The sequence below is a fragment of the Jaculus jaculus genome, chromosome 8 (genome assembly GCF_020740685.1).
Source record: "Jaculus jaculus isolate mJacJac1 chromosome 8, mJacJac1.mat.Y.cur, whole genome shotgun sequence".
NCBI lineage: Eukaryota > Metazoa > Chordata > Mammalia > Rodentia > Dipodidae > Jaculus > Jaculus jaculus.
Window position 1 is genome coordinate 28,123,282 of NC_059109.1, and position 19,711 is coordinate 28,142,992.

The window sequence follows — 19,711 nt, forward strand, 5'->3', positions numbered from 1 at the left end:
CTTACACAGATCACCTCTGAACACATGAGTCATTAATTAGTGCTATACCTTGCTTGTTATTACTGAAGAGAGTCCTTTTACTTATGTGAGCTCATTTGGTGATTTTATCCCATCTTCTAATGCCAAAGTAAACACTATTGGTAGCCAATAATTTCTCATAATATATATATATATGTATATATATATATACATACATATATATATATATACACAGATATATATATATGTACATATATTCTAAGAATATACTTTATAAAGTAAATTTTTACATATTATTACAGAAGCAGAATGTCTTCCAAGTGGTTTTATTTAAACTTATCAAAGCAGAAAGTCAGAGGCTACTGAGATCTCAACAGTAATGGAGACTTAGAACACACCCTTCAAGACTCTGGTAATATTGCAGAAGAGGGGGCAGAAAGAAGGTCAGAGCCCACAGGGTGGCACGCAATATTCTGAAGCATTACCCCTCCAAATTTATTGGTACATTCATGACATCACAGTGGGACCCATAACCCCACTGAGCATGGCTGTCAGTGGAACAAAGGCAAGGGGATATAAAGAGTATAATTGATGTCAATATGACCATTGGGAAATAAGTTCATAAAATAAAATTCACAACTAATATTTTTTTATAATTTTTTTTTATTTATTTATTTGAGAGCGACAGACACAGAGAGAAAGACAGATAGAGGGAGAGAGAGAGAGCCAGGGCTTCCAGCCTCTGCAAACGAACTCCAGACGAGTGTGCCCCCTTGTGCATCTGGCTAACGTGGGACCTGGGGAACCGAGCCTCGAACCGGGGTCCTTAGGCTTCACAGGCAAGCGCTTAACCGCTAAGCCATCTCTCCAGCCCACAACTAATATTTTTAATAAAAAAAAGTCTTATAAACTGAGAAATATATTATACCACCTGTTTAGTATTTTTCTTTTTTGTTTTCCTTTGGCAGTACTTGGGATTGGACCCCAGGCCTCATATATGTTAGGCAAACAACCTACCTTGGAGCTAGATAAGCAGCCATTATATTGTAAATTTTAACAGTGTTTTCTCATTGCTAGTGTTTGTAGAAAACACATTTTATTGTGCCAACTTTTTTTATTCCTCATGATATTTTAACCATTTCTGCCAGTAGAACCACTAATGTTTCTCTATTTGTAGATTATTGAAATATTAATGCAACAGTCTATGAATTTTAAATTATTGTGCATTTTTAAAAATATTAGATTGAGAGTTACTTTTTGAATATTGTTAGAAATTTTGGGTTATTTATGTTAATCTTTTCAAAGCTTTATTTTAATATTGGTTAATTTCTATGTCTTTTAAATTATTTTATTAAATACTGTGGGGGTGCTCTGAATCATGCATGCCACAGTGTGTGTGTGTGTGTGTGTGTGTGTGTGTGTGTGTGTGTGTGTGTAGGTCAGAGGACAACTTTCGAATTGATCCTGGTCTGCCCATCTCCTTTGAGGAAGGGATTCTCCCTCTGAATTCTCAATTCCCTATTATTTGCCATGCTCACCATGGGCTCCTGGGAAATTCCCATGTTTCCATCTCCCAGCTTGCCATCACTGTCAGTTTGTTTGCATTATAGAAGCCTGCCATGGTTCCTGGATACAAGGGTTAAACTCAGGTATTGAGCACTTTATCACTGAGCCATATCCCCAGTCCCCTGATATGGCTGTAAACTATCATTTATAATCAACCACACTGCAGTGAAGGAATTAGCATTTACCATGGATAAGAATGGATAAATACCTGTATATATACAAATACATACATATATACCTGTTTGCATCTATCCATCCATCCATCCATACATACATACATATGGTTTTATTGTTAATATTATTGAGGCAAGCCCAACAGACTGCATTTATTTATGTGAAAGAGAGAGTGAGAGTAAGAGAGAGAAAGAGAGAGAATTAGTATGCCAGGGTATCTAGCCACTGCAATCAAATTCCAGACATGTGTATCCCCTTGTGTGCATGTGTGGCCTTGTGCACTTGCATCACTATGTGTCTGGCTTAAATGGGACCTGGAGAGTTGAACATTAGTTCTTTGGCTTAGCAGGCAAGCACCTTGACCACTAAGCAATCTCTATTATCCACATAGTTACATAATTTTTTTTTTTTTTTGAGGTAGGGTCTTACACTAGCCCAGGTTGAGCTGGTGGTGGCACTAACTCTGTAGTGCCAGGCTGGCCTTGAACTCACAGTGATCCTCCTACCTCTGCTTCCCAAGTGCTGGGATTGAAGGCATGAGCTAACCCACTTAGCTTGATGCCCATGTTTTGAAGGAATGTGATTTTAGGTTTTGAGGACTGGAATACTTAGTCAAAAACATTGTGAAACTTACTTCATAATGTGTCTAAGATAGCCACATATAAACAAAAAAGGAATAATGTCATTCTCTTTCTTAACTTGTGTTCTTATTACTACTAATCTCATTATATGTTATTGGAACACCAATGTTGGAAGGAAAAATTTATGAAATGCACATAATATTCTTAAATAATATGCTTTTCTGAATTAAACTTCAATGCTCATTGATGCAAAATATTACACTGTACTGAAATGTAGCAGTCTGCAATACATCTGTACACCATGCAGAGTCTGGCATCCATCATGTACATCCCTAGGTAGATCCTCCTATTCTTCTCTGTTCATCTGACACAATCATTTCTGCAAGAATACCCTAAGAAATCAATATCCACATGCATATCCATCCAAATATATTTTGGGCATTACTCTATATTTTCTTATTTTTGTATATTATTCAATATTCATCAGAGAAAAAGAGAGATAGAGAAAATAAATGGATGAGTATGGGCAAACCAGGGCTTCCTGTCACTGCAAATGAGCCCTAACAAATGTGATTTTTGTTTTGTGTACTTCTAATAGATATATCTACCATAGGATTTACTGATATTTCAATGAATATCTGAGCACTATCTGGATAATGTTAAAATTGAACTGCCACAAGTAGCTGGTGAAACAATTGTAGTTTTGTTTACTTTTTTAGTTTTTCTCTTTTATTTACCTTTTATTATTTGTAACTTTGAGACATTTTTTATTGAAAATGTTTACAAATAATGTTTTATGATCATAATACTGCCTCATTACCTGTTGTTTCCTTCCAATTCACCTTTCACTGAACTTCCCAATTAGTCCCTCTGCAACATCGTTAGCCTTTTTTATTTGAGTATGTGTCAGAGAGAGAGAGAAAGAGAGAGAGAGAGAGAGAGAGAGAGAGAGAGAGAGAGAGAGAGAGAGAGTTTAACTGGCATTGCTTGCATGAGCATCAATGGTAAAATATTTACCATAGAACATAGAGTTTACTCGTCACTACAGTACTAAATAAAATATTTTCTGCTCCTTCTTGCAACCATTAATCACATCACTGTTTTTTAGTCTAGTTTAATATTATTTATTTTATTTATTTGTGAGAATAGAGAGTATTTGTGTATGGGCATGACAAGGATTCTTAACACTGCAAATGTACATCAGATATATGTCACAACTTGTGCATATGGTTTTAAATGGGTATTGGGAAATTAGACTTGGGCTAGAAGGTTTTGCAAACAAGTGCCTTTAACTGCTGAACCATACTACCAAGCCTATTTATTTATCTATTTGGTTAGTTATATTTGCCTGTATATGTGGTTTTATTTTCTTTAAATGGAGTGAATTAATTATAGGGAAGATTTAAAGCAATGTTTGAAAATAAATGTTTAGTTTTTGAAATCATACAGAAAAAAATTTAATACACATCATCTTGCCTTCAAATAATATGGTCAAAGACATTCAAAGTAATTATTTTTTGAATATATTATTAGTAGAACTTGAAAATAATTTTGGAAAATTTAGTAAACATGTAACATATTTTCTTTTTATTATTGTTCTTCAATACTGGGGGATGAAGCCAGTCTTATGCATGACAGGCAAGTGCTCTACCACTGAATTAAATATTAGTTATGTAGGTTCAAGGTCAAGTGTCCACACAGCCTCATCTGTTGGTGTTTAAACCTTATATACAATCCTGAGCTGGTACACTCTTGGAGGAGGAGTTGTGTCATTGGAAATTGAACGTTGAAAGCTATTAGCCAGGCTAATACTTAGAAAACTTCCATTCATGCATGTGACAAGATCGGAGCCAGCTTCCTATTGATGCCATGTTATTTCCTGGTGTGATGATACTTCTCCCACAAACCATAAGTTGTATTAAATTCTTGTCTCCCAGAAACTGCTCCAGTGTTTTCTCCCAAGAAATGGGAAAGTAACTGAAACAGAAAATTGGTACTAAGCAATGGGGGCACTATTGTTGGAAAGCTGACTATAGATTTATGTTAAAAACTGATTTGTGGGAGGACTGAAGAATTATTTTGAACTTTGAACAAAAATGCATTTTTATTATTTATCAACAACTTCCATGATTATAAATAATATCCTATGGTAAAGCACTCCCCGCCCCCACTTTCCTCTTTGAAACTCCATTCTCCATTATATCCCCCCGCTATTATGAGGGTCTTGAGTAGGTAGTGTCAGGCACTGTGAGGTCATGGATATCCAGGCCATTTTGTATCTGGAGGAGCACATTGTAAGGAGTCCTACCCTTGCTTTGGCTCTTACACTCTTTCCACCACCTCTTCCACACTGGACCCTTGGAAGGTGTGATAGAGATATTTCAGTGCTGAGCACTCCTGTAACTTCTTTCCAGTATCATGATGCCTTCTGAGTCATCCCAAGGTCACTTCCATCTGAAAAGAGAAGATTCTCAACCAAAAGTGAGAGTAGCATTAATATATAGGTATGAACATTAAGAGAAGTGCTTACTTGGCAGTTTGATGAGTATAGTATATACATTTAGCCAGACAGCAGCAGACCTTATAACCCTAGGGCTCATGACTACCCCTGTTTTAAGTTTTCAGTATCATGGATGTATTCCTTCCCTTAGATCTGGCCTCCAGTCCAATTAGAGGGCAGTTGATTTCCACTATGACAGATCTGCCACTATCGTACCCATTGGCACATTTGGCCTGGCTGGCCAAACAGTGTCCACTGTTGATTATCTTCACTGGTGATTTCACTCTCTCCCATCGATCTGCATGCAGAATGGTTTATCCAGCTTTCTGTCAGCTGGTCTACATGGAGGAGATTATCAGCTCAGTTTTAGCAGGATTTTTCAGTGGCTTTGCAGCCCAACCATGTGTATTCTTCAACAATAGGGTCTTAGAATCTATTCCTAGTGGGAAACCAATGGCCTCGGCAATCATCTGTAATGTTTTGGTGGCATCAGGGACCTCCATGCCCAACAACTCACTGGAAGGTATCCCATCCCTGGCACTGAAAATTTTCTAATAGCAATCTATGGTTCCTAAATGTTCCATTGTTCAGAAAAGTAGGTTTCCATATGATTTATTTAGATTTTCTTATATTTTGGTTTGACCTCCCTCTGCCTTTCCTTTACTCAATCTCTTCCCCTGACCTCACTTGGGCCTTTTCACCCCCATTGATCTATTCTATTCTTCTATTTACATATATATAATGCCATCTTATTAAGTACCCCTCTCCCTCCCTTTCTTTTCACTTTATATCAGATAACCATGGAATGGGGCTGGTGTGATAGCTTAGTGGTTAGGGTACATGCCTGCAAAGCCTAGGGACCTATGTTCAAATTCTCAGGTCCCATGTAAACCAGATGCACAAAGTTGCTCAAGGACTCAGGGTCGTGCATGTGCATAAGGTGGTGCATACATCTGGAGTTTGACTGCAGTGGCGAGAGGTCCTGGTGTTCCTTGGTGTGTCAATTCTCTCTCTCACTATCTCTCTTTCTCTCATAAAATAAAAGGTCAGCCCACTGGGTTTGTGGCGAAAAACAAAGAGGCATGGTTTGTGGAGGCTTGGCTTGTGAGTTTTCAGAGGGGAAAAGGATTTGTAGTGACTGAGCTAGAGGTAGTTTGGTAATATTATGAGTGTGTTCTGCCAGTGTTCTGAGAACATGACCAATGTTGAATTGAACAATAAGGGATGGCAGAATAAATGTTGGAGGGTCTGGACCCAAGGCACAGAGAATATAGCTGCAGTTGTTTTGAGAGTTTATCATCATTGATATTGGGACAATAGAGGGAATGCTTATTCTTTTGGAAAGAGGGTGTCTGAATAATGAAAGCTGAAGGAGTTTTCCTACTCCTTAAAGTTGCCTTTATTCTCCCACTGGATTGACAAATTTGAATGCTTGCTTGGTATTGGGTTTATTACTGTTTTTGGATCTCTTCCTGGTTCTTATTTATCAGTATATCAGGCCGTCATCACAGAAAAGGAAAAGAGGGGCTAGAGAGATGGCTTTGTGGTTAAGGTGCTTGTAAGCCTGATAGCCCAGGTTCAAGTACCCAGTACCCACATAAAGCCAAATGCACAAAGTGGCACATGCATCTGGAGTTGTCCCCCACTCCCAGTGGCAAGAGACCCTGGAACTCCCATACTCCCATTTTCTCTCTCTCACAATCTCTGTCTCAATCTGTCTCCCTGCTTACAAATAATAACAAATAAACTAAAAAGAAAATGAAGAGAGAGTGTAAAATGCAAGCTCATGGATCCTGTTTGACTCTCAGATCAACACAGCCACTGCTGTGGTGGCACAGGCTTTTAATCCCAGCACTGGGACGGTGGAGGCAGAAAGATCCACGGGGCCATTTGGCCACCCAAATCACCATAAGTGGTGAACACCAGACCAAGGAAAGACCTTGCCTCAAACTAGAGAGCATTTGGTCCTGAGGATGATACCTGAGATTTTCATCCGCTTTTTTTTTTGTTTGTTTGTTTGTTTGGTTAAGTTTATATCTTTCTTTTTTTTATTTTATTTATTTTTATTTTTATTTTATTTTATTTTTTTTAATTTTTATTAACATTTTGCATGATTATAAAATATATCCCATGGTAATTCCCTCCCTCCCCACCCCCACACTTTCCCATTTGAAATTCCATTCTCCATCATATTACCTCCCCATTACAATCATTGTAATTACATATATACAATATCAAACTATTAAGTATCCTCCTCCCTTCCTTTCTCTTCCCTTTATGTCTCCTTTTTAACTTACTGGCCTCTGCTACTAAGTATTTTCATTCTCACGCAGAAGCCCAATCATCTGTAGCTAGGATCCACATATGAGAGAGAACATGTGGCGCTTGGCTTTCTGGGCCTGGGTTACCACACTTAGTATAATCCTTTCCAAGTCCATCCATTTTTCTGCAAATTTAATAACTTCATTTTTCTTTACCACTGAGTAGAACTCCATTGTATAAATGTACCACATCTTCATTATCCACTCATCAGTTGAAGGACATCTAGGCTGGTTCCATTTCCCAGCTATTATAAATTGAGCAGCAATAAACATGTTAGAACACGTACTTCTAAGGAAAGGAGATGAGTCCTTTGCATATATGCCTAGGAGTGCTATAGCTGGGTCATATGGTAGATCAGTCTTTAGCTGTTTTAGGAACCTACACTGTTTTCCACAATGGCTGGACCAGATTGCTTTCCCACCAGCAGTGTAGAAGGGTTCCTTTTTTTCCACATCCCTGCCAACATTTATGATCATTTGTTTTCATGATGGTGGCCAATCTGACAGAAGTGAGATGGATCTCAATGTAGTTTTACTCTGCATTTCCCTGATGTCATCCACTTTCATAAGCCTGCTTTCCCCAACCGTCAAATATACATACACATGCATAAGTACAAGAGACATTTCTTGGTCTAGAGAAATGTCTTACCACTGAAGGAACTTTTCTGCGAAGCCAATGGGCCCAGGTTCTATTCCCTAGGACCACCTAAGCAAGATGCACAAGATGGCACATGTGTCTGGAGTTCATTTCCAGGGCCTGGAGGCCCTGAGACATTCCTTTTCTCTCTTTTCCCCTTTCCCTGCCCTCTCTGCCTATTTCTCTCTCTTTAACACACCCTTAAATAACTAAAAATAAAATAGTTTTGAAAAATTCATTTATGGACTACTGGTTACACTACTGATTGATAGTAATAAATTTTAATAGTCATTACTGGGTTTTATTATTATTATTGTAATTCGTATATCAACCATAGAATAGGTTTTAAGTATATAGACTAAGACCAGGAGGTCCAATAATACTTTATACTTTAACAGCAATAATGATCCTTTTGGAGCATTTTATAAATAATCTGATTTTCTGTTCTTTAGTAAGCAAGCAATGCTTATTTTTAGAAACACACTCAATTATTTAATAGATTCATAGAGGTCACCTTCATGAACCTCCACTAATTTTGTATTGTTAGTCTCAATTAAAAGTTAACTACAAGGCAATTTAATTTGAGTCAGTATTAAAAAATGTCAATATTCAATATGATTAGATCAATGTTAATAACAGCCCTAAAAATTAGGCACTATCAATCAAATGATTAGATTATTTAAATTTTGAGTCAGACAGTAAGTGAGAATGCAAGCAAATTTCCATGTGATGCTCTCTGTACAATAAAGGGAAAAAAAATGCAAGGCCTCATTAAAACTTATTCCTTAATAAAATACCTTATTACTTAATATCACTAGGAGATTCTTGAGCTACTACATAATTATGCTTCTTCCTTTACTAGTACAAGTAAACTGATTTAATAGTTTGTTTTTACTGTACATTTATGATTTTGTTCAAAGAACACCAAAATTTGAATTGTATAATTAAGTTGGCAGAAATAAAATTCAAGTATTTAATAATACAAATCAAATTGATGCTGAACAATTTATAGCATTTCATCTGATATTGTGTTTCAAATACCTTTAAAATTGCTGAGAAATGTTCACTGGATTTCACACAAACATATCAATTGACTAGCTGAATTTTAAAATATTTCAATTTTTAAAAATGCCAAGTATAGGGCTGGAGAGATGACTTAGTGGTTAAGGCTCTTGTCTTCAAAGTCTAAGGACCCGTGCTCCAATCTCCAGATCCCACATAAACCAGCCAGCCAAAGGTGAGGCAATCAGAAGGTGGCACATGTCCACTAGGTGGCGCAAGTATCTGGAGTTTGATTGCAGGAGATGAGGCCCTAGCGTGCCAACTTCTCTCTCTCTCACTTTTTTCCTCTCTCTAATAAGAAAACAAAATATCAGAAAGTTAAAAAAAAAAAAAAAAGTGAAGTCTTTTAGTTAGCTTACTCCTTGATTCTGACAAGAACAAGGAAGAATATTTTGGGTTTACTATTCCAGGATATTCAGTCTATCCTGATGGGGAAATCATGGTAGTAGGAGCAGGAAGCAAGCTGGTCACTCTGCAACCTCACTTGAAAGCAGAAGGTCAATGGGATGTGGGAACAAGCGGTAAAATCCAAGACCCATTCTCAGTAACCTACATCCTGCGCTAAGTTCCATCTGGTAAAGGCTCCCAAACAGTGTCACCAGCTGGAGTCAAGTGTTCAAACCCATGAGGCCACCATAGTAAGGAATCCCAAATGCAATTTCCTCATGCTTCTAATAACTTGGCTATTAAGATGTTAGAGCTAAGACCACATTTACTACAAACGCATATGTGTAACAGACCAGTTCTCTTTGAGAAAGGTCAGCCAGTACTAAGGTTTGCTAACTTGTTCTATATCCAGCCTACTCATGTGTTTTCATTATAAGAATAATGAATTTGTTTCTGAATCATATTTTTAAAGATTACCCTATGAACTGTTTCTCTATTTTCTATTTCACCATTTTATGCCGTTTGTCTCTGACTTGGCATCAAGAGAAGAATAAATGAAATGAAGATACTTGGTTCTCTTTGGGGAATATATGTCTTTTATTTTAATTGTATGATTGTTGATAATTCAGAAATGTATTTTAAAATACTCTTTGACAAGGGCGCAATTACTGTATACTACTGGATATAAAGCTTGAGAAGCAGAAATAACACATCCTTGGAAGAGTGTGGAAAGTGAGGCATGTACTTAGTGTTTGTAATGTTATACACATTTTTGATGTGGGGTGTATTGATGAACTTGCCTATATGTGTGGGAACTTATTTTCTTCACAAGTATCTAGTAAACACTTTGTGATAGCAATAGAAAATTGACAATTATGAAAGTATATTTTTCAGAACCCAGGGATAAATTCTGTTGTTTATCCCTTCTGGATATTCATACATATATGTACACACACACACACACACACACACACACACACACACACACTTGTTAGTAGTCTTCAGATTTTCAAAATGAATATCATAAATAGGAAGAAAAAATGTTTCATACATACTTTTTCTTTTGTTTTTAAATATATATTTATTTATTTTCAAAGAGAAAGAGACAGAGAGAAAAACTGGAATATACTCACCAGGGCCTCCTGCTACTACAGCTGGACTCCAGACATATGCACCACATTTTGTATCTGGCTTTACATGGGTACTGAAAACCTGAATCCAGACCATCAGGCTTTGCAAGAGCCTTTAAGTGCTGAACTATCTCTCCCGCCCCAACTCATACTTTTTCAAATATGCTAAAAATAAAAATGCTTGAATCTTATTCCATATCAAATCCTTTATTGAAAGCATTGTATTAACTCAGTTCTGTCTTTTATGTATGTTGCACATGAACAAATATAATTTTGTAGACAAAAGCAAAACATCTTTTCATCCTCATAGCTCAGGAAAGCAATTGACAAAAGCTATAAGGAAGGAAATGTGTGTGGGTGGTAGACAAGAAAGGAACAAGAACACGCTGACCAGAAATCTTCTGTAGAGTCAGCCTCCAATAGATCACTCTCAACTGGAGGGCAGGCAGGACACACAGCTGTGAACTCTCCATTGATGAAGAAGTATTTTTTCTGTGGATGTTACTATTAGAAAAATAGAAAAGAAGAAACATTTATCTGCAGAAAATTACATGGTGATGATTTGAAATACTCAGCATATTCACATGCCACAGATCCCTTAGTTTAAAAGTGAATGTGGAGGGGATGGGGAAGAAAGGAGGGAGGGAAGGTGGGACAGAGATAAGGGAGGGAGTAAGGAAGGCAAAAGAAAGGGTGGAACTGAGACTACAATTGTTTTGTATGTGTATGAACATGTAGGATTACTTACTCAATTGGACAAAAATTAGTTTTGAAAAATCATGTGTAATTGATTGATGTATAACTAAATCATAAAACTTTTTGAAATTAAAGTAATAAGAATTTTAGGTTTACATTCATTTCTTTTTTATGTTCCTTTTTTATTTATTTGTTTGAGAACAACAGACAAAGAGGCAGAAAGAAAGAGATAGATAGAGAGAAAGAGAGAGAAAGAGAGAGAGAGAGAGAGAGAGAGAGAGAGAGATTCATGGACCACCTTGTGCATCTGGCTTATGTTGGTACTGGGGAATCGAGCCTCAAACTAGGGTCCTTAGGTTTCACAGGCAAGTATTTAACTGCTAAGCCATCTCCCCAGCCTCAGTGCAATCGTTTCTTGAAAGGAGATCAGAATCCCATAAATGAAAACTACCAACCAGATTTACTGTCACTGGAATTAAGTAAATTTATTTTGTAAAAAGAAGTCATTATTAAGAATGAAAGGAAATAATTGCAAGTAAGTAAAACATCTATGTGAGATATTTCCAGAGATAAGCCAAGGAACTTCTCACTTGCCTGCAGCCATATGAAAGGTGCCTAATGTCATAACTTATTACAAAAAGGCAAATTTAATGGATGACTTCACAAGCACTCAGTGCATATACTTAAATCATCCTATAGATCATCAGGAAATGGAGCATTAGAATCTAATATATTTAAGTGTAAAGGATTTGTGCAAAACATTTTGGCAAGTTCTTAAAATGTTTCACACAAATTTGTCTTTAATCGATTTCTTATGTATTTTAAAGAAAAGTGAAAAAATATATAGAGAGAAAATTCCACAAAATTTCACAATATATCAGTGTTAATAAATCTAAAACAAAATAGTTGTCCAGTAATTTATGACAGATAGATAAATGTGATGCTTTCATACAACGGAATATTATGACAGTAAAACCAGAATTTAATACTGAAAAAGGCTATAAAATGGAATTACAGTTCAGTGCCCACTAAGAAAATGAGGAAAGAGATAACTAATATACAAGAGTTAGAGAGGAGAGAGAGGGAGAGGGAGGGAGGGAAGATGTAGAAGATTTAGGTTAGACTTGATCCTACCCTCTCCAGTGTCTTGTGGTTCAGGTGTTTCCTATAAGGGCCTGGTGAAGGTTCAAACCATTTGGTCTGCCTTTTAGGAAGTAGAATTTTATAGTACCATTGCTGTTTGGGTCTAAATTAGTGTTTCCCACCCCTTCGATGCCCTCCCCTCCCTCCCCATTCATCCTAGTGTCTAGTCCATGAGAGGCTTGCTGGCTATGTAAGGTATCTTGGGTAGATTCAGGTTAGGTGCTATAGATGAGTGAGACTATGTGGCGATTTTTTTTTTTTTTTTTTTCTGTGATTGGCTAAGTTCACTGAGAATGATCTGTTCCAGGTTCAACCATTTTTCCTCAAATTTTTTGTGTCATTTTTTTCTTACTGCTGTATAGAATTCCATTGTGTAGATATACCACATTTTAGTTATCCATTTTTCTAGTGATGGACATCTGGATTGATTCGAGCTCTTAGCTATTAGGAATTGAGCTACTACAAATATGGTTGAGCAAATCTCTCTGGCATGTGATCTGAAGGTTTTAGGGTAGATGCTCAGTAGGGTAATAACTGGGTCTGTTGGAATCTCTATAGTCAGCTTTTTCAGGAGTCTCAATATTGCTTTCCAAAGTGGTTATACCATCCTACATTCCCACCAACAGTGGATGAGTGTTCCTGCTTCTCCACATCTTTGCCAGCATTTATTTTCATTTGATTTTTTTATGTTTGCTACCCTTATTGGGGTAAGGTGGAATCTCATAGTTGTTTTCATTTGCATTTCCCTGATGATTAGGGATGATGAACATTTTCTTAAGTGTGTGTTTGCCATTCTTATTTTTCCCTCTGTGAACTGCCTATTCAGCTCTTTACCCCATTTTGTGAGTGGGGTGTTTGACTTCTTATTGTTTAGATTTTTGAGTTCTTTGTAGATTCTAGAGATTAGGCCTCTGTCAGTTGGATAACCTGCAAATATTTTCTCCCATTCTGTGGGTAATCCATTGGCTTTGCTTATTGTATGCTTGCTGTAAAAAATTCTTCAGCTTCTTGCAATCCCATTGGTTGAGTGACTGTTTAAGATCGTGAGCTACTGGGGTTTTGTTCAGGAAGTCTTTTTCCATTCCTATATTATGGAAAGTACTTCATAAATTTTCTCCCAGTAGTATTCAAGTTTCTAGTCTTATATTGAGGTCTTTGATCCATTTGGATTTGAGTGTAGTGCATGGTGAAATGAGTGAATCAAGTTTCAGTTTCCTGCATATGGTTATCCAATTTGTCCAGCACTATTTGTTTAAGATGTTGTCTTTTTTCCAGCCTATATTGTTCGGGCCTTTGTCGAATATCAAGTAGCTATAGTTGCTTGACCCAAAGTCTGGGTCCTCAAGTCTATTCCATTGGTCTATACTCCTGTTTTTATGCCAGTACCATGCTGTTTTTATTACTAGGGCTTTGTAATATAGCTTTAGATCAGGTAAGGTATGGTGATGCCACCAGAGGTATTTCTTTTGCTGAGGATATGTTTGGATGTGCGAGTCCTTCTGCCTTTCCATATGAACTTTGAGGTCATTTTTTTCTATCTCTGAAAAACACTGTAGGGATTTTAATTGGAATTGCACTAAATCTATATGTTGCCTTTGGTAGGGTTGTCATCTTCACAATGTTAATTCTGTCTATCCAGGAGCATGGGAGGTCTTTCCATTTTCTCAAGTCCTCCTCAATTTCTTTTTTGAGTGTTTTTAAGTTTTCATTGTATAGATCTTTCACTTCCTTGGTTATTGTTATTCCAAGGTATTTTGGGTTATTTTGTTGTTGTTGTTGCTATTGAAAATGGGGCTATGTCCCTTATTTCTTTCTCTGTATCTTTGTCATTTGCATATAGAAATTCTCCTGATTTTTGTGCATTGATTTTGTATCCTCCTACTTTGCTATAGGAGTTAATCACCTTCAGGAGTTTTGGGATGGAGTCTCTTGGGTCTCTTATATATATATATAATCATGTCATCAGCAAATAGAGCTACCTTAACTTCTTCCTTTCCAAATTGTATTCCTTTTATTTCCTTCTCCTGTCTTATCTCTTGAGCTAGGACTTCCAGTACTATATTGAAAAGCAGAGGTGAGAGAGGACAACCCTGTTTTGTTCCTGATCTTACTGGGAATTCCTGCAGTCTCTTTCCATTAAGTATTATATGGGCCTTCAGAGCTTTGTATATTGCCTTTATTATGTTAAGATATGAATGAACCAACCATGCCAATTCTCTCCAATGTTTTGATCATGAAGTGATATTGTATCTTGTCAAAGGCCTTTTCTGCACCTATCAAAATGATCATATGGTTTTTATGTTTAACCTTGTTTATGTGGTATATAACATTGACAGATTGCCGAATGTTGAACCACCCTTGTGTTCCTGGGATGAACTTGGTCAAGGTGGATAATGATTTGATGTGTTGTTGGATTTGGTTTGTGAGGATTTTGTTCAGGATCTTTGCCTCTAAGTTCATTAGGGAAATAGGCCAGTAGTTTTCTTTTCTTGTGGCATCTCTGCCTGGTTTTGAAATTCGGGTGATACTAGCTTCATAAAAGGAGTTGGGTAGCTTTCCCTGTTCTTCAATTGTGTGGCACAATTTTAGGAAGATTTGGTTGAGTTCTTCCATGAAGGTTTGATAGAATTTGGCTGAGAAGCCATCTAGTCCTGGACTCTTCTTCATGGGGAGGTTTTTTATTACTTTTTCAATCTCCATGAATGTGATGGGTTCATTGAGGTAATTAATCTGCTCTGAGTTTAGCTTTGATAGATGGTATGCATCCAGGAATTTATCCATCTCCTCCACATTATCCAGTTTTGTGGAGTAGAGGTTTTTGAAATAAGTCCTGATGATTCTCCCAATTTCACTTATATCTGTTGTGATCTCTCCTTTTTCATTTAGAATTTTGTTAATTTGAAGCGTGTCCTTTTTTAGCTTGATCAAATTTGTCAGTGGTTTGTCAATCTTGTTTACTTTTTCAAAGAACCAGCTCTTTGTTTTGTCAATTGTCTTAATTGTTTCCTTGGTTTCCAAATCATTAATTTCTGCTATGATTTTAACTATTTCTTTCCTTCTGGAGCTCTTTGGGTTGGATTTTTCTTGATTTTCCAGTGCCTTTAGGTGGATGGTTAGGTTGTTGATTTGGGATCTTTGTGTCTTTTTTATGAAGGCATTGAGTGCTATGAATTTTCCCCTAAGGACCATCTTCATTGTGTCCCATAAGTTTTGGTATGATGTGTTCTCATTGGCATTCAATTCCAGGAATTTTGTAGTTTCATTTTTTATTTCATCCACTATCCATTTATTGTTTAAAAGTGTGATGTTCAGTTTCCAGGTGCCATTGGGATTCTTGGTGGGTCTTTTGTTATTGATTTCTAGCAATATAGAATTGTGATCTGATATCATACAAGGAATTATGTCAATTTTCCTAAATATGTAGAGGAAGTCTTTGTGACCCAGTATATGGTCTATTTTAGAGAATGGTCCATGGGCTGCTGAGAAGAATGTGTATTCTGTGGATTTGGGATGGAAATTTCTGTAGATGTCCGTCAGGTCTAAGTGATCTATGGTTTTGTTGAGCTCTCTTACTTCCCTGTTGAGTTTCTGTTTGGATGATCTGTTTATTACTGATAATGGTGTATTGAAGTCCCCAGCTATGATGGTGTTGGTGGTTATTTCTGTTTTATTGTCAAGTAGGTTTTGCTTTATGAATTGTGGCACCCCTGTGTTTGGTGTATACAGATTTATGACTGTAATATCCTCTTGATGGATCATTTGCTTGATAAGTAGGAAGTGGCCTTCTTGGTCTTTTTTGATTATTTTTGGTTTGAAGTCTATTTTATCCAAGATTAATATAGCTACACCTGCTTGTTTCTTATTCCCATTTGCTTGGAATATTGTTTTCCACCCTTTCACCCTCAGGAGGTGTCTGTCTTTAGTGGTGAGGTGGGTTTCTTGTAGGCAACAGATTAAGGGGTCTACTTTTTTGATCCATCCTGTTAGCTTGTGTCTCTTGATGGGTGAATTAAGGTATTCTGTGTGAAATTGTCTATATCTTCTTAAACAGTCCCATGGGGTTGCAGTCAATATCCCTGCTGGGATGCACCCTCAACCAAACACATTATAAGGGAAAAACATATTTATTTCAGTTTACAGATCCAGGGGAAGTTGCATCAATGGTGGAAGAAGCTGCTTCCTTCCATACATCCAAGCACAGAAAAACCAGTGCAGCAAGCAAAAAGCACCAGCAGACATATGCCACCAGAGCCCACACTCCTTCTCTCTACACCTGTGGGCTGGAATCAGATCCCCACCAGTGGCATGCCTCCTCTAGCAGCCTGCTAGAGACTTATGCATGCTGGAAGCTTAACCTTAATCACAGAATATCCCAGGCCATGGGGGACATGCATTCACTTTCAATCCAGCACACATGGGACATAATTCATGCACCTTACAATTGTTTAAAATTGTATAAAATTCCTCACCATTTTCTCTCCTTTTTAAATGTTCTCTGTTGTTCTATTTTGTTAAGAAATGTACAAAGTAAGTTTTCTTAAGGCATTTTCATTGGTTGTAGTTGAGCCTCCCCTCCTTCCCCATTCCTGGCTCTCCCTTGGTGCTGCCTGGCTCCCTTCTACGTCCAGGACCACTGCTTCCACCTTCACTGCATGTTTTCCACCACCCTCGCTGGGACTCCTCTTTTGAAACACCTTTAACCCTCTCATGGGCCCTCCTCTAGTTTCTTGACCTCTACACTTTATTCCCCCTCATATAAATAAGCATCTATTAAAACCAGAAGCTAGGATCCACATAGGAGAGAAATTATGCAGCATTTATCTTTATGAGCCTATGTTACCTCACTTAATAGAACTGATTTTATTTTTGTTTTACACACACACACACACACACACACACACACACACACACACATATATATATATGGTAGGAAATTTGTTATGGGCACATCGTGTGTTGGTGCCATCATTTCCCTCTTTCCAGCTTGAGTGCCCTCCTCAGTGGGACTGCTGGTATTCACCATGAGGTTGTGAGTTATGATTTTGTGAGAGCATTAGTCAGTCGTTCATGGGTGGGGGGCAATGCCTCTGGATATTCCCTCCCACCCTGTGGCTCTTACAATCTCCACCCCTTCCACAAAATTCCCCATTTTTCAATGTGCTCAATGATTTTTGGTAACACTATTTTTAAAGCATGCACCACCACACCCAGCTTCAAAATACTGTTTTTCCAATATTCTATTTTTATTTATTTATTTACTTGACAAGAAAAGATGGAGGGAGAGAGAGAAAGAAAATGAATGGGCATGCCAGGGTCCACTGCAAATGAACTCCAGACGGTTGCCCCCTCTCATGCATCTGGCTAACGTGGCTCCTGGGGAATTGAACCTGGGTCCTTTGGCTTTGTAGGCAAACTACTTAACTGCTAAGTCATCCCTCCAGCACCAGAATACTATTATTAACATCATCTCGGTGCCATAGTATTGATATTTTGCTTAAAATTAAAATAAAGATAATGAACACAATGTTTTTTCTGATTACTTTTAATTCTATATATATTTAATTGACAAATGGTGTACCATCATGTACACTGTATTTATGTGAATTATCCACATATCTGAAATACAAACTCTGTTCAAAACAGAGTTTCTGAGAATTAAATGAGTCAGTATCCTACCATATGCAATCTAAAATTAAATTGATATTTGATTCACATTCTGTCAATCCGGAAAAATGAGATGATCTGTGCAGCAACTTAAGCAGTACCTTTCATCTGTGAGAAGGAACTCAAATATAGAGCCATCAACATTACACTAATTAGGTAGGGGTTATTACTAGGTGTCTTTGACTGGTAAGAAGGGTTACATGTTGTAGGTATGAAGTCCTAAAACTAAAATTTTATCAGAATGAATACAAACTGAAGTGTTGAACAGTTATTCTGAGTGAAGTATTAAAAAGCAAAATTATATTAATAGTTTCATCAAAACAAATTGTTAATATATGTGAGTTCTCCTTAAAATTAAAAAAAATATATATATCCAAAGCAGGTCTAGTAGGAAAGGAGTTAAGTAGAGGGGGATAAGGTAATTAGAAGCGGCTATGATTAAATTACATTTAAATCTTAGAATAGCTTCTGATATAAGTCAAATGTAAGTATACACCTGAAAAAATATGGAAACAAGTAGCCTACATCTATTGCCCCAAGTCAAACTGTCATCTGGACATGGGACATTAACATATCATAGTCTTCTTTCATATTTGCATCTGGAGATTCTGAATCATTTTGGAAAATAACAGACATGCCCCTCCTTTTAAGTATTTGATACTAACATGTAATATATGATAAATCTGTATTGTCCTAATTATCAGAGTTTTTAAGTCTCTAGAAAATATTTTCCAAAATGGTTTAAGGTTTGTCACATTCCTTGTACAGTGGAGTTTCATGTTATACTGTAATTGTCAATGAGGGACTACTGTAAATAACTAAGTTTTCTGTATACATTAATATTTAAGAGGCTGTGAGTAGTGCTACATTTAGCAAAGTAAAACATTTAGAGTTTTGGGGTATCTTTTTTTTTTTCCTCAGAAAGAAGCATGCTAATTTCTCTTTGGCAATTTTGGAGGAAGAACTTTCTCTACTGAGAGATTATTAGATTATGTGGAGAAATGAGAGAGGCCTTGGAGCTCTAAGTGGAAATTCACCATTATTTCCAGTGCATTTATAAGATTGTGCTTCAAATTTGAGTCAGGTTCACTTGGGATATTTTTTAACATTTGCTCTTTACACATCATTATATTAGGCCTCGAGATGCTTAGATGAATATGACAAAGCATATGAGTTCACAGGATTAGTTTTCTAAGGTAGTTAATAAACATCATACATAAGATAATTTGATCAGTTAGCAGGGATAGATATGTACAAAATTTGTTTGCAATATGAAGGGAACTATCAATGTGATGTGTTTGAAACGTCAGCAGACACAAGCACCTGAACTTAAAGTGAAAAAATATGTAGATATAATGTATTAAAATCTGTAAAGATGGTATTAGAAAACTGGGAATGGATTGAGTAGGGAAAGCATGCTCACAAACATATGACATAAATAAAATCATACAGAAATTTAGAACATGTAATATTGAAATAAGTAAAAGTCTTTCTTTATAACAACAACTATATTAAAGGAGGATAGTAGCAGCATATTTTATTGTGTCATGAATCCCATCTTTGTTGCCATTGACTAAATTAGCACAGAGACAAGATGTGTCAGCTAGAATTGAAAAGAAATATTCAATGTATTAATTTGAACCAGACTTGTTGCCTTCAAATATATTGATTGAAAATTTTGTTGAAGTGTTATTAAGAACATGTCAAGATTTCATTGTATAACATGAAAAATAGTATAACCGATTTACATTGTTCAGGTTTTCCTCAAACATGCAATGTGGTTGTCTTTCACAATCATACTGTGCCTAAGCACATTTAATGTGCTGAAAATAAATTAAAATAAATGGAATCTATATGACATTTGGAAAGGG